This window comes from Silurus aristotelis (assembly GCF_946808225.1).
Source record: "Silurus aristotelis genome assembly, chromosome: 7".
In the NCBI taxonomy this organism is placed as follows: Eukaryota; Metazoa; Chordata; class Actinopteri; order Siluriformes; family Siluridae; genus Silurus; species Silurus aristotelis.
Window position 1 is genome coordinate 9,221,229 of NC_139580.1, and position 15,602 is coordinate 9,236,830.

The window sequence follows — 15,602 nt, forward strand, 5'->3', positions numbered from 1 at the left end:
TGTGCACAGGAATATTGTCATGCTCTAACAGTTTTGCATCAATCACTTTCAGTAGTGGAAAGCAAAACACACTGTACAAGTGTGTGTTTTAAACTTTGTGGCAACAGAAAGGCTAAAATGTGTTTGTAATGCACAGGTGTCCAAAAACTTATGGCCATAAATTACATTCTCCCTATCTAATACGGTTGCTCTAAATACTCAACAGCACCTCCTGGTGTTGTCATTTGGAATTGGGGAAATCAGCTCTATTTATAAGATAAGATAAGATATACCGTTATTCGTCCCACAGTGGGGAAATTTCTCTTACAGCAGCAAAGAAAAATAAATGTATAAATGTATGTATGTAAAAATACAAAAGAGGAAAAAGAGACCACGAACAGGTAGTTACCTGATCAAACATATTGCACATAGGTAATATTGCAAGGTTTTAAATTATATTTGTATTGCATAAAATCTTTGTTAGTGTTATTGTTAGTATTAGTGTTATTATTATACTTCATTTACATACTTTTATTTAAAATTTCTTTACAACTGCAATAAAAACATTTGTCTTTGTCACCAGAGTGTTTCTACCTCTCTCTGTAAACCCCTGTACCGAATATTATTTCACACAATAACTACTATAACTACATTATGTCTTGTTTCTCTCTGTTTTCCTTATATCCTTAATTTGTCATAGGTAGCTTTGAGGATTCTGAGAGTAAGAATTTCAACGTATGGTGTTACACACTGTTTTCATATAAAAATAAACTCATGAATCCTAAATCTATATTCAAACACTTCACTTTCTACCATAATACTTGACAGAGTGTGTGAATGCAGCTGATGTATTCAGGGCTAATTGCCAGGTGCTAGAGAGCAAGAATATTTAGTTTCCATATTTTGTAATAATATTATTTATTATTACAAAGTATTTCTGTAGCATCCCTAAATAAATAAATATATATATACAGTGAGGAAAATAAGTATTTGAACACCCTGCTATTTTGCAAGTTCTCCCACTTAGAAATCATGGAGGGGTCTGAAATTGTCATCGTAGGTGCATGTCCACTGTGAGAGACATAATCTAAAAAAAAAATCCAGAAATCACAATATATGATTTTTTTAACTATTTATTTGTATGATACAGCTGCAAATAAGTATTTGAACACCTGAGAAAGTCAATGTTAATATTCGGTACAGTAGCCTTTGTTTGCAATTACAGAGGTCAAACGTTTCCTGTAGTTTTTCACCAGGTTTGCACACATTGCAGGAGGCATTTTGGCCCACTCCTCCACACAGATCTTCTCTAGATCAGTCAGGTTTCTTGCCTGTCGCTGAGAAACACAGAGTTTGAGCTCCCTCCAAAGATTCTCTATTGGGTTTAGGTCTGGAGACTGGCGAGGCCACGCCAGAACCTTGATATGCTTCTTACAGAGCCATTCCTTGGTTATCCTGGCTGTGTGCTTCAGGTCATTGTCATGTTGGAAGACCCAGCCTCGACCCATCTTCAATGCTCTAACTGAGGGAAGGAGGTTGTTCCCCAAAATCTCGCAATACATGGCCGTCATCCTCTCCTTAATACAGTGCAGTTGCCCTGCAGAAAAACACCCCCAAAGCATGATGCTACCACCCCCATGCTTCACAGTAGGGATGGTGTTCTTGGGATGGTACTCATCATTCTTCTTCCTCCAAACACGTTTAGTGGAATAATGACCCAAAAGTTCTATTTTGGTCTCATCTGACCACATGACTTTCTCCCATGACTCCTCTGGATCATTCAAATGGTCATTGGCAAACTTAAGACGTGCCTGGACATGTGCTGGTTTAAGCAGGGGAACCTTTCGTGCCATGCATGATTTCAAACCATGATGTCTTAGTGTATTACCAACAGTAACCTTGGAAACGGTGGTCCCAGCTCTTTTCAGGTCATTGACCAGCTCCTCCCGTGTAGTTCTGGGCTGATTTCTCACCTTCCTTAGGATAATTGAGACCCCACGAGGTGAGATCTTGCATGGAGCCCCAGTCTGAGGGAGATTGACAGTCATGTTTAGCTTCTTCCATTTTCTAATGATTGCTCCAACAGTGGACCTTTTTTCACCAAGCTGCTTGGCAATTTCCCCGTAGCCCTTTCCAGCCTTGTGGAGGTATACAATTTTGTCTCTAGTGTCTTTGGACAGCTCTTTGGTCTTGGCCATGTTAGTAGTTGGATTCTTACTGATTGTATGGGGTGGACAGGTGTCTTCATGCAGCTAACGACCTCAAACAGGTGCATCTAATTTAGGATAATAAATGTAGTGGAGGTGGACATTTTAAAGGCAGACTAACAGGTCTTTGAGGGTCAGAATTCTAGCTGATAGACAGGTGTTCAAATACTTATTTGCAGCTGTATCATACAAATAAATAGTTTAAAAATTATACATTGTGATTTCTAGGTTTTTTTTTTAGATTATGTCTCTCACAGTGGACATGCACCTACGATGACAATTTCAGACCCCTCCATGATTTCTAAGTGGGAGAACTTGCAAAATAGCAGGGTGTTCAAATACTTATTTTCCTCACTGTATATATATATACTTCCCGTGGGCTCACCACCTGCAGGAGGGGCCGTAAGGGACGGTGCTGTGAGGATTGGGCAGCAGTCGAAGGCGGGGGCCTGCTTAGACTGCTGCCCCCGCGACCCGAATTACGGATAAGCGGAAGAAAATGAATGAATGAATGAATATATATATATATATATATATATATATATATATATATATATATATATATATATATATATATATATGTGATGTTGAAACTCTATTCAATGGGTTATATGTTAATGTTTAATTTTAATCCTGTTAAGGGAGTTGCCAACAATTTTGGGATAGATACTGTACACCAATCAGGCATAACATTATGACCACATGTCTAATATTGTGTTGGTCCCTATTTTGCTGCCAAAACAGTTCTGCCCTATCGAGCATCTACAGCATTAACTTCTTCAGCAGTTTGAGCTACAAGAGCTCGTCTGTTGGATCGGACCACACTGACCAGTGTGCTCCACACGTGCATCAATGATCCTCTGCCGCACAAGACCCTGTCGCCGGGTTCACCACTGTTCCTTCCTTGGAGCACTTTTGATAGATACTGAGCACTGCAGACCAGAAACATCCCACAAGAGCTGCAGTTATGGAGATGCTCTGACCCAGAAGTCTAGACGTCACAATTTCGCCCACTTCAAACTCACTCAAATAATTATGCTCGCCCATTTTTCCTGCTTCTAACACGTCAACTTTGAGGACAAAATGTTCACTTGCTAATAATATCCCACACACTAACAGGTGCTATAATAGAGAGATCATCAGTGTTATTAACTCACTGGTCATAATGTTATAAGGTTATAATGTTATGCCTGAACAGTGTGCATACCATGTCCTGAAATGGACTGGAATCCAATTCGGGTTGTATTTTAAGATTTTGTGTTCTCTGGATAGCATCAGACCCACGTGTGTACTGAAGATTCAGTGCTTACATTTTAAAAAGTACTTATAATTATCCTTGGGGCATACATTAATAATTAATAAACGTTTTGCTTGATCCAGTCACAGTGATCCAAATCCCTGTCTTTATTGAAAGCTGACACTTTTCTCAAAATGGTGGACCTTGGATTGCAAAGTAAAAGGACTGTGTTTTACGAATGCTTTGCAAAAGTAAAGCGCTGGTTATTTTATTTTATTTTTACAGTATATTGTGTACTGATCATTGTTATTTGTTTCAGATGCATTAGGGACATTAATTTGTACGTAAAATACCATTAAAAATATGTTTTTTATATGCATTTGTTTTGTGTGTTGAATGGATCATCTGATTTTACATGATTTTCACTGAGAAAAAAAAGCAATTTGCATTAGTAATAAATTGCACTGCAAGCACTTTTCCGGAACGAATTAAGTTCGCAATCCAATTCAATTCAATTCAATTCAATTCAATTCATTTTTATTTGTATAGCGCTTTTAACAATGAACATTGTCTCAAAGCAGCTTTACACAGATAATGCGGTGATTAAAAATGAATATGTTCTTTATGAGTAAGTTTGTCCCTGATGAGCAAGCCGGTGGCGACTGGCGACTGTGGCAAGGAAAAACTCCCCGAGATGGCATAAGGAAGAAACCTTGAGAGGAACCAGACTCAAGAGGGAACCCATCCTCATCTGGGTTACACCGAATGTCCATTTGTGGCGGGTATACAGTGTTGCGGGGTGCAGTGATGATGATCAAAAGCGAAGTGTATTTCTGAGTCAGTGTAGGAGACTGTTGACATCAGTGTAGGAGACTGTTGACATCCAATCCAGGCAGGCCTGGATGAAGTGGGAAGATCCACGGGGGGGAGAGGGGCAGGAACAGTGGTCACTGGAGCCTCAGGAGCATGTTTAACTCGACCGAGAGAGCGAGAGAGAGAGAGAGAGAGAGAGAGAGAGAGAGAGAGAGAGAGAAGAGGGTGACAGGAAGAGAAGGATATGGATTATTAAGTGTACCTATTGTTGCATGAGAGTTAAAGTCACTTTGCAGTTTGGACTCCGGCAAGACTCGCTATAGCAGCATAACTAAAAGGGAGAACCAGAAGGCAACACAGACATGAGGGATCTCTGGGATAAGAGACGGCCCACCACACCACCATCAACAAACCTGAGTGAACACGTGAATGTGAGGGGACGACAGCGTACAAATATCCCAGTTCACCAAACACTCTATATCAATGTTCCCTCCAGATCTGAGCCTTTACCTGAGAAAAAATCTACTGATTAAAGGCTTGACTGAATAAATATGTTTTCAACCTCGACTTGAACACTGAGACTGTGTCTGAGTCCCGAACACTGATAGGAAGGCTGTTCCATAACTGCGGGGCTTTATAAGAGAAAGATCTGCCCCCTGCTGTAATCTTCATTATTGAAGGAACCAACAGATAGCCTGCACCTTTTGATCTAAGTAGGCGTGGAGGATCATACTGGTACAGAAGTTCACTCAGATACGGTGGTGCGAGACCATTAAGTGCTTTATATGTCAGTAGTAAAATTTTATAATCAATGCGAGATTTGATTGGGAGCCAGTGTAGACTGATTAATACAGGGGTGATGTGGTCATATTTCCTAGATCTAGTGAGGACTCTTGCTGCTGCATTCTGAACTAACTGAAGCTTATTTATGCACCTACTCGCACACCCAGACAGTAAAGCGTTACAGTAGTCTAATCTAGAAGTAACAAAAGCATGAACTAGTTTTTCTGCATCCTGTAACGACATCATATTTCTAATTTTAGCAATATTTCTAAGGTGAAAGAAGGCGATCCTGGTAATATTATTCACGTGAGCCTCAAAGGAAAGACTCGAGTCAATAATCACACCAAGGTCTTTGACAGCCGTACACGCTGAAACAGAAACACCATCCAGAGATGTTAGGTAATCGGAAAGTTTGCTTCTAGCTGCATGTGGTCCTAGTAAAAGTACTTCCGTCTTATCTGAGTTTAGCAGAAGAAAGTTATCGAGCATCCACTGTCTAATGTCCTTTACACATTTTTTAACATTGTTAAGCTGATCTCTCTCATCTGGCTTTGCTGAAATATATAGCTGTGTATCATCAGCATAGCAATGGAATCTAATACCATGTTTATGAATAATTTCTCCAAGAGGCAGCATATATAAAGAGAAAAGCAGAGGGCCTAAGACAGATCCTTGAGGAACACCAAACTTTACCTCAGAGAGTGTGGAGAACTCACCATTAACATCAACAAACTGATAGCGATCAGTCAAATAAGACCTGAGCCAAGAGAGAGCCGTTCCCTTTATTCCAACAACGTTCTCAAGTCTAGCAAGTAGTATAGTGTGATCAATGGTGTCAAAAGCTGCACTAAGGTCGAGCAAAACAAGTAAGGAGACAAAACCCTGATCAATCCAAGCTTCCGTTGTATATATTATATTAATATTTGTACTATTTTCCTCCCTATTTCTCAGTCGGTACATGTAACCTTGTTCACTTTCGTCACACACTTATTACTGCTAACTTACTGCAAACTATAGTTATGATTAGTTATTAAGTCATAGTTTTAATTTAGTCCAGCGTGCTCCTGATAGCTAATACTCTACAGTGTCTTTACGTTTTTATGTATCTATAAGGATACTTTAAAATCTCTCTTAAAATTTGTAGCAAATGCAGTTTGTGAAAACACCCTTAATATCAAGGTACTCATTTATTATGGACACAAGGAAATGTGAAAATTCACAAAAAGAGGAACATTACTGTAAGTGTTGAGCTGGTAAATAAACATGTAAGAAAAAAAAAATAGTTTCTGCAGGGAATTCACCAAACGACACCGTTTCACCCACAGGCAAGCTGTTATGGGAATTTACATATCCTCTCTCTCTCTCTCTCTCTCTCTCTCTCTCTCTCTCTCTCTCTCTCTCTCTCTCTCTTCTTTCATCCCTCTGAATGTTGTTCTCTTTAATCACTTTGTGCAACTGAGGATGGTTCCAAATGGTTCTCACTCATATGAGGTAAACCTCTAGGCACTAAACTTATAGATTAATATTGTGTATGTATATATATATATATATATATATATATATATATATATATATATATATATATATATATATATATATATATATATATATATATATATATAAATAAATAAAACTTATTTATCTCTGTAAAACTGCTTTGGGACAATGTTCATTGTTAAAACGCAATACAAATTAAACTGAAACACACACACACACACACACACACACACACACACACACAAACACACACACAATGTGAATCGGATTCCGTAGCTGACGGTTAGATTTGCGCTTGCGCAGGAGACTTGGCTACGTCCCAAACCACATGCTGACTAAATACCTAAGTTACCGGATGTACGATGTGCACTATATAATAAGTGCTGCACAGTTCGGACGGAACCCTCGCTTTGAAGTACATGGACACGCTATGATTGAACCGGTCACGTGATTAATACTGTTATGTGATTGGTTGAGCGTCGACAGTGTCGCCGTGAACGCGGCTCGAGGCGCGAATTTCGGCCATTGGTTAATAATCGTTGTTAATGAACGAACAAACAAATGTAATATTTACAGAGTAATAAATTCACACTGCGTTATGTTTAGAGAAAAGTCTCGCCAAAAGGGAACGAGGGGCTCGAAGTCTTTGGGGAAAATGAAAACGAAGATGGTGGTTAGCAGGGCTTTTCTGAAGCTGCCTGTTAGAAAAAGTCCAGAAATTTCTATGACCTGTTTATCAAGAAATATAAAAACAAAACGCAGTGTGCACCTGTCGTGTAGATCTTCATCACAGGTGAAGGAGAAAAGTCAGAAGATTGAACCAGACTCAGTTCAGCCCAACCAACAACAGAGCAGAGAGAGAGAGACCTCTGTGTGTACACCAGGTAGACTAATACAGCAACACAATTTACTGCTTTATATTCTTTACACCACACTTGCATTGGATTGAAATTATTATTATTACTATTACTATTATTATTATTTACTGACATTAATTACTAAACCATATATTTTTCTCACACATTCTTCCCCCTATTCATATTATTTATTATTTACTATTATAATTCCTTCGTAGACCTGCATTTCCTTTTGTTGTTCTCTAAGATTTCTGAACCCCCACAAAACCAAAATGTGTCCTAAAAAGATGTCATGGTGTAGTAACAAGTCTATTTATCTGCATCAAAAGATTCAGGGCCCTATCGTTTCGATGACGACGAAAATGAACAAGGTAATATCTCAAAGATTACATGCATATCACTTGTACAATTTGTTGTCTTTGAATGAATCTATGATACATTTCTGTGCCCACAAATATTCAACAATTTTAGGGTTAGCAAGAAAAATATTTAATATTATTTGTATATTGCTTCTAGGATTCTTCCCCGGTTTAATCTTGAGCTCAGGTTGGTGTTTGTAGACTATAATTGCACCCTTGATAATTAATATATATATTTTTTTTAAAGATTTTTTCTTTAATAAAGAAAAGAAAATACAAACATTTCAATTGATGAAAAATTGATTGTATGTCTACAATCAAGGAGCGCTTTATTAGTTAAATCCTCGTTTATGCAATTATAACATCAACAGTAAATGCTCAGACTAATTTGACAGAATGGTTGAAGAAGCTCAGACATCCACTCTGTATAATTGTGGTGAGCAGAAAAGCATCTCAAAGCACACACCACATTGAAACTTAGTCCAGAAGACCACTTCAGGCCAGGAACTGACAGTTGAGACTGTAGTGAGCACAAGTTCCCCAAAACTGAAGATTGGAAAAGCTTAGTATGGTCTGAGGAATCTTCTGAAATTTCTGTTGAGGCATGCAGATGATAGGGTCAGAATTTGGCACCAACAGCAGCGATTTGAAGCACGAACATGCATCTGAAAAAATCTGTAGGAACTGCATGATGCAATCATCTAAACATAAACCAGAATGTCAACAGAATATTTTCAATATTGTGTAGAAATCTTCCTCAGCAATGTAAAAAGTAACATTTACATATTTACAAAATATACAGAAGAATGTACCTTGTGTACATTGTCTGTTTATAAAACATGCTAACATTTAATGTTGAATGTTGTCAGAACTGTTGAAGAACGCTCCAGCAGGTGGAAAAGAGAGAGGAACTGTAAGTCCTTCTACTTTTTATTTATTTTTTTTTTTTTTTAGGATTTTTCTGATAGATGTCAAAGATTGTTGTTATTGTTATTATTATTATTATCAGCACCTAAATGTTTCTCCAGCAGTCTGAAGTGAAGAAAAATGTACTGAGGACAATGTCCAGGATGCTACAGGAGAACAGGATCATCAGGGAGCAGTGGATCAGGTTATCTCAGGTACTACAAGTTGCAACTTCACCTCGAATACAGCAAAAGCTTCAAAATGCCTTTTCCACCACACTCTATTAACCCTTTGATGCACGAGCTATGCAAATTCCTTCTAATGCACAACATAAAATGCATACTAAACTGGCCCATATACATTTCCTGTTATTTCATGCATGACTGGGCAATTTTTTTTCTTTCATCTTTTGAAATCAGTTTGTTTCAACATTTAACATTTCCTGCTTTATGAAGTACATAATCCATGAATATTTAATATTTCTTGTTTTCAATGACCATAAATTATTATTATTATTATTATTATTATTATTATTATTATTATTTTCTTAGGTTTTGTGTTACTACATCAAGTTTACACACATGGGTCAAAAATGACTCCTCTATGCAAGTGTGATAGAACAAAAGAATAAGGAGAACTTTATTTACAAAACATTTAACACTTGAAACGTGTTTATTTCACACACACACACACACACACACACACACACACACACACACACACACACACACACACATCATTGCTAACCGATAACACTGAAAATGAATAGTGCATCTGTAGTGCAACCGTAGTGAAATGTAGTGAATGTAACCGAATAATTAAAAAATAAAGCTCACGAAATAAAATCACATGATTACAGCATTATCTCAAATTGTCCTCTCAGTGCTCGCTTGCACACGAATGACAAATACACAACATAGGCCTGTTGGGTTGGGAACACAACTCAGCAGCTGTTTTTCTCTTCGATTGGCCTTCCTGTAGCAGGGTGGTAGTTGCATTTTCCTTTGTTATGCCACATCTTTCTATATTGCCTCTGTAATATGGATTTGAAGGTGGGGCTTGCCCTCCAAGTGCTTTTTCATATTTGACATGGCAAGCTCTTTGACCAGCTACTTGATAAATATGCATTGGTCATGTACAGTACCCCCATGGTTACAGGGTGGTGTTCTGTGTATTTGGTGTAGCATTGGGGTTGGCAGCATCCAGCACATTGTACCATAGCACCATCGGTCACCTTCAGGTTGTCCACTTACTGTACATGAGTAAGTGCAAACTAACTGATATTTTTTCTAAACACTGTTGTCATCCACTGCTTTGTCATTATGAATAGTGCTCAGGAGGACAACAGCCTTTCCCCTCTTTGGCATATAGCTTACCACAGTCATGTTGTCATATAATCGAAATTCTGAGCTATACTTCCTTAATTTGGATGGATCCAGAAACAGCTCCTGCAAGAGCACATCCCAACTTTTATCCACGCCTGCAAGAAAGGTCAAACCAATAAAGACCATAAATTCCTCTTTGTCCACTCTTTTTTTTCCACTCTTTCCCTTTTGCTTCTGCTACTTTACATCCCTCTAATTTGGTACATTTCAGAACCTCCTCAATAATGCCGATGAACATATCCCAGGCATCTTCTGGTGAAATAGCTGTTGAACCGGGTGCAGGTCCTTGGCAGCTCCTCAGGATGTTGTGGCTTCTTTTTCTGCTTTGAGTGGGGGGATGCTTACTACAGTAAAACCTACTTTATGCAATTTATTGGACTGGATCTGAGTTTCCTCTTCAGAGGACTCATCAGACAAGTTTTCGATGTCATCAAGTCTTCTTCACCTAGGAAAGCTGGATTTACACCCACAACTCCATTGGAATGAAAACTTGCACCCACTCTGGCCCTTTGTGGAAAAATAACATAAGGAATGAATACAGGTCATTTTAAACCCATGTTTTGCATTAGAAGTGCAGTGATACGGTAATGTATTTTTAATTAAAAAAACAATTATAAAAATAAGGATTTGTGATGATCAAAAACTCAAAATTAATTGAGAAATACCTGAAATACTGATTGATATTAATTTCTTAAAAGATATCGAAAATTAAAACTCATTTAAAGGGTTAATAAAGTTGTTTCCTTTTTAAGGCTTCAAGTGTCTAATAGTGGCCTCTAGTGGTCAAAAGAATATATGAATAGGTAAAACAAAACATTTAAAAATTTTAAATGACAGCGTTGCATTCGTAAAATCTAAACCAGCAACAACCAGACTGATTTTACATGTAAAATAAAAATAAACCTCATAGGTTTGTAATGTAGGTAATAAATATTAACCCAATTCTAAATGACACCACCAGGATGTACTGTTGTTATATGGGCCAAATGTACTTTTAAGGCAATGTACATGCGTTTGAACTGCCTCTGCCCCAATATCAGTGCAACAAACAATTGTGAATTTCTCACTATTCATTTATACACACGGTACTTTAAACTGGCACAATGTTTATGGTAAAAGCACACTGCAATATAGAATGTTTGTTATTAATAAAAGTTAAAGGTTTAAATGTTTTTCATTTATTTAAAAAAATATATATTTTATATCTCCTGTAACACTACAATTTTCTTACATTAACAATTACATAGAGCATGTATATTGTGCACTGACAAAATGTTTTCTAAAATCTACTTCAGATTCCAACTGGAAGAAAATAAGTGTGGATCCAAATGAGAAGATGGAATGTTGTTATTGCACATATTAGTTAAGACACACATTTAGAAAACTATAGGTTTTTCTATCACTTGAATGCTTGTCAGGAGTAGAGAGGAAACTTTATGCATATGTGCATACCCACTGTGTGTTTAATAAAAAACATTGCAAAATTGTCTGGAATGCTCAAGAGACAGAATTGGAGGACATTTGCATGAAGGCTGCCTTTATGCATGTATATTTGACCCTAGATGGTGCTATATTCAAAGCTTTAAATAGATGAATGTTCCACATTTTTATGGCAGTTAAACTCACTGTTTAAGTATTAGAGTGGCATGATTTATTTTAGGGTTGACGTATTTGAGAATTTGCTTAACAGTTTATTTACAGTAAGCATGTAAACATTGTGTATGTTTTATTGTTAGCAGTGATGTTAGCACTCTGTTAAAACTTGTACACTGAAAAAAAATTTCTTTACCTCAGTCAATGTTGTGTTTCAGTTTTTAAAATATTACTTCCTGTCTACAAGTCATACACACTGTAAGCAGAAGATATTAAATATAAAAAAGTCTAAATGTTTCCATTTCGTATACTTGAGCACACACTTAATTAGCACTGAATAATGGACATGGAATTTTTTCGGACTTGAAGTTTAATTTGACAAATGACCTTTCTAGATTGAGATCGGAAATGACGAACAGTCTGACCTAATCAAACGTGGGAAGTGGTAGCTCAGTGGATACAATGCTGGACTTCTTGGAAGCTTGTGAGTCAAATCCCAGCAATGTCAAGCTGCCACGGCTGGGTCCTTAAACAAGACCTTCACCTGCTCACTTGTGTAAATAAGAAAATTCAGTGTTACATTGGAGAAGGTATTTTTGTAAATGTCATTGTTTGAGGTTTAACAGTTAAAATTTCATTGCAGTGCCATCCTTTAATATTATTTTGGTCAAAAATAAGTGTGTGCTTGCTGGTGTCGCTCTGGTTGTTAAAGTACTTGTCTGTGTGTTTGTGTTGCATTTGAGAATGCAGTGATTTATTTTGACAGCTTGTCAGTTGAAGAAGACACGTCCCTAGAGCACAGTGACATCAGAGCATGTGAAAAATGTTATGACCTCCTTCTAAAAGCTCATTACTTTGGTTTGACAAAATAAAGGCGCAGATATCGTGAAAATCTTCAAATACAAGTTGTATTAAGATCTAGTTTATGAAATACCTTTTCATATTCACATATTTAAATATTCTTTTTAATATATATAAAGATGTTTGGATTTAACTGTTTACAAAGGGACATGTTATTTAACTAATTTTAGATTAAATTCAGTTCAAATCTTGTCACTTGCAAATTATACACAGAAGCACATTTAGTCTTTCGATCATTAACACCACATAAGTATTTCAGTTAATTGCTGAAAAATTATAGGACGATTATATCGTGAGTGTTTCGATTAGATGGGGTAGAGTCAGTAGCATGCTTTGGGCCACACCAAGAAAAAGCACAGTGAATGTGGGCCAATTAGCTATAAAGACAACTGACAACATATTTCAGGGAGTGCCTGCCAATATATTCTTTATACACAACAGTGGCAATAGTAAACAAAATATGCCATTATATTCTTATTACCTCATGTTCACTTTGGAGAATGATTGTTTTATGACCCAGATTGTGAACAGAATGTAGCCATTTGCTTTAATCACAGGTCTACTGATTTTCTATTTCATTTTAATATCAGACAATTTTTTTTTATATACAGTGGAACAAACATTCGAAGACTTTTATATTAATATTGCTTATTATTATTGCTTTATTAGTATAGTATTGTTTTGTATAATGCAGCTCAACTGCTGCTTATTTTTTATGTACAATATGTACATGCAAAAAACTTGGGTCTATCATAGCACTCATCATAGCAGTGGTCTAAAAGGGACATTAAATGGTTGTTTGATCAAAAATGTGTGGTTTTGGGAGTTTTTTATGTTGTGTTGATGGTATAGGATTGTGTGCCTTTTCTTTTTTTTTTTTTTTTTTTCTGTCGATAAACACAAAATGTCTTTAAAAAAGATCATTTTTGCAACCATCAGGCTTCATGGTATTTCAAAAGGTAGTAATTTGAACTATATACATTTTATGACCGTCAAAATAAACAATTATTAATCAGTATGCGAATGTTTATACATATTGGAACGCAACAATACCACAACCACATTGGCGCTTCCTTTAGAAGTAGTTTAATGCCACATGTGTTTTTTCCTTATACTTTGATAAAGAAATGACTTTACAAACAGAACAGATTATTCAGATTCAGTGATTGCGCCTTGCCTGATATAATGGTTTGCCTTGAAATTATTTTCCACATGCAAATAGCAATGCTGATGTTTTTTGCAGTTTTTTACCTGTAGTTTATTAAGTGTGTCCCTCTCAATCTCAGAAACTGGAAAAACCCATTCGGACATGAGGAATAGATTAAGGGAAGACTGACATCCCATCACAAGACAAAATGCACACATACTGAAGAAACATGTACATTCACACCTAGAAGCAATAAAAAAGCCAAACCACTGTTTTTTGGGAGTTGGAAGGAAACTGAAGAAACTCATTCGGACATGAGGAAAACATATAGTTCTTCACACAGACAGGAAATATTGAAAGAAGTAAAGAAGTTACTTCCTTTAATCTTTTCCTCATGTCCGAATGGGTTTCTCCAGTTTCCTTCCATCCCATCTATTTTCCTGTATTTAGGAGTGGCCACATGCCTGGTCTTCTTGAGATAGGCACTGGATGGACCACCAGGATAGTGGTTACTGAAAATCAATGAATTAATGAAAATTGTGTTTTCCCTTATCGATCTTGTATAAAATGTGAAATATGTCCTTGAACCAAGGATCATGTGGAATTTTAAGAGCTTCTCTAGGATAAATTAGGTGCTCCTCCACAGGTTACTGAAGATTGCTTTAGCTCAAGTTTAAATTGAAATTGATTATGATGATTAGGTTGGTTATATATCGTTTGATGTGACTCATTTCATCTACAGAGTGGCCACCAGAACTAATGCACAATAGAAAGACATTACAGTTGGATATGTGAAGTTGAGTGTTTCTCAAAGGAGTGCTCACTCACATCAATTTTATAGGGACCTCGAAAGAATTAAATTCAGATCCTGCTGTTGCTGTTTTAGAGATTAGCATTATAATGTTGATCTGGTTGAATTACTGGCTTTGAAAATGCAAAAAAAACTTGTGGTGGTGATGATCTGATCATGTTGGGCCGAAATCTTAAAATAGCAAATCCTACTGGATTTCGTCAGTGTTGACTCTGATCTTGTTCCTGCACTGTGGAGTGACTACTGCTCTAGTTAATACAGCTGAACCAATCTAACCCAAGAGCTGGATGGCATTATTAAGGGAAAGCCCAGTGCTGAGTAGTTTTCTGTGGCCACTCCACATTATTAAGGCCATGTACATTTTACTTCAGACACCAGTGACGAATTAAGCTGTAATTATTTTTTACCACTAGGCTCATTTAATGTCATATGTTGAAACGGGTAAAGCAAATAGAGCCCCACCCAGCCTTTAATTGCTGTAATATGCCACCTCTGCTCAATATAATCTCCATAATGGTGGGTAGAGAAACAGGAAAAACACAAACGGCAATTATCCCTCCAGGGATAAGCGGGTCAAATTGGGCCACACTGAGTCAGTGTACACAGTTTCCAAGTGCAATCTTCGAACTAACTTTTTCCATTTCCTTATACACAGCAGGTTCATTTATTTTTAATAGGTTATTTCTTTTGGGTGGAACACAAATGATGCAGAATAATTGACACTTAGACGGTTTAATCTTAGCTCTTATAAAAGATCAGTGTACTTACTTTTTCCTGACCCTATTGTTGTAGAACATAATAAAAAAAAAAAAAGGTTGCCTATTTTAATTAAATGTTTTCTGCAAAATGTTAATGCTTGTGTTAATGATTTTACTTTGAGTGATCAACAAAATAATAATAAACAAATAAGCTATGTGACACCGAGGTTCCATTCATTGCTTTTCTACTTGAGTTATGCAATCAAAGGTACTAAGCTTTTATGGAGTTTCTATTTCACCTAGTGGTCAATAACGGAACAGCACAATTAATAGGGTTGCCAGATATTAAATGTTTTTGTTTCTATGAAATGATTACTATTAAGGTTTAAAGAGTGAACAAAGTGTAAGTGATATATAGAACCATATGCATTGTAAAATTAGTTGCAGAGACTGACAGGTGGAAAGCACA

The 15,602-nt window shown here is 36.8% G+C and overlaps 2 long non-coding RNA genes across 2 annotated transcripts in view; one reads left to right on the forward strand and one right to left on the reverse strand.

Moving 5' to 3' along the window:
- LOC310729211 overlaps positions 1–15,602 on the reverse strand; it is a 145,173-nt gene that overhangs the window by 99,770 nt on the left and 29,801 nt on the right. The gene's annotated exons all lie outside the window — the stretch shown is intronic.
- On the forward strand, positions 6,973–11,877 carry LOC310728340. The gene is made up of 5 exons (XR_014534244.1): positions 6,973–7,400; positions 7,703–7,744; positions 8,602–8,645; positions 8,761–8,853; positions 11,319–11,877. It is a non-coding gene; the product is annotated as an uncharacterized lncRNA (long non-coding RNA).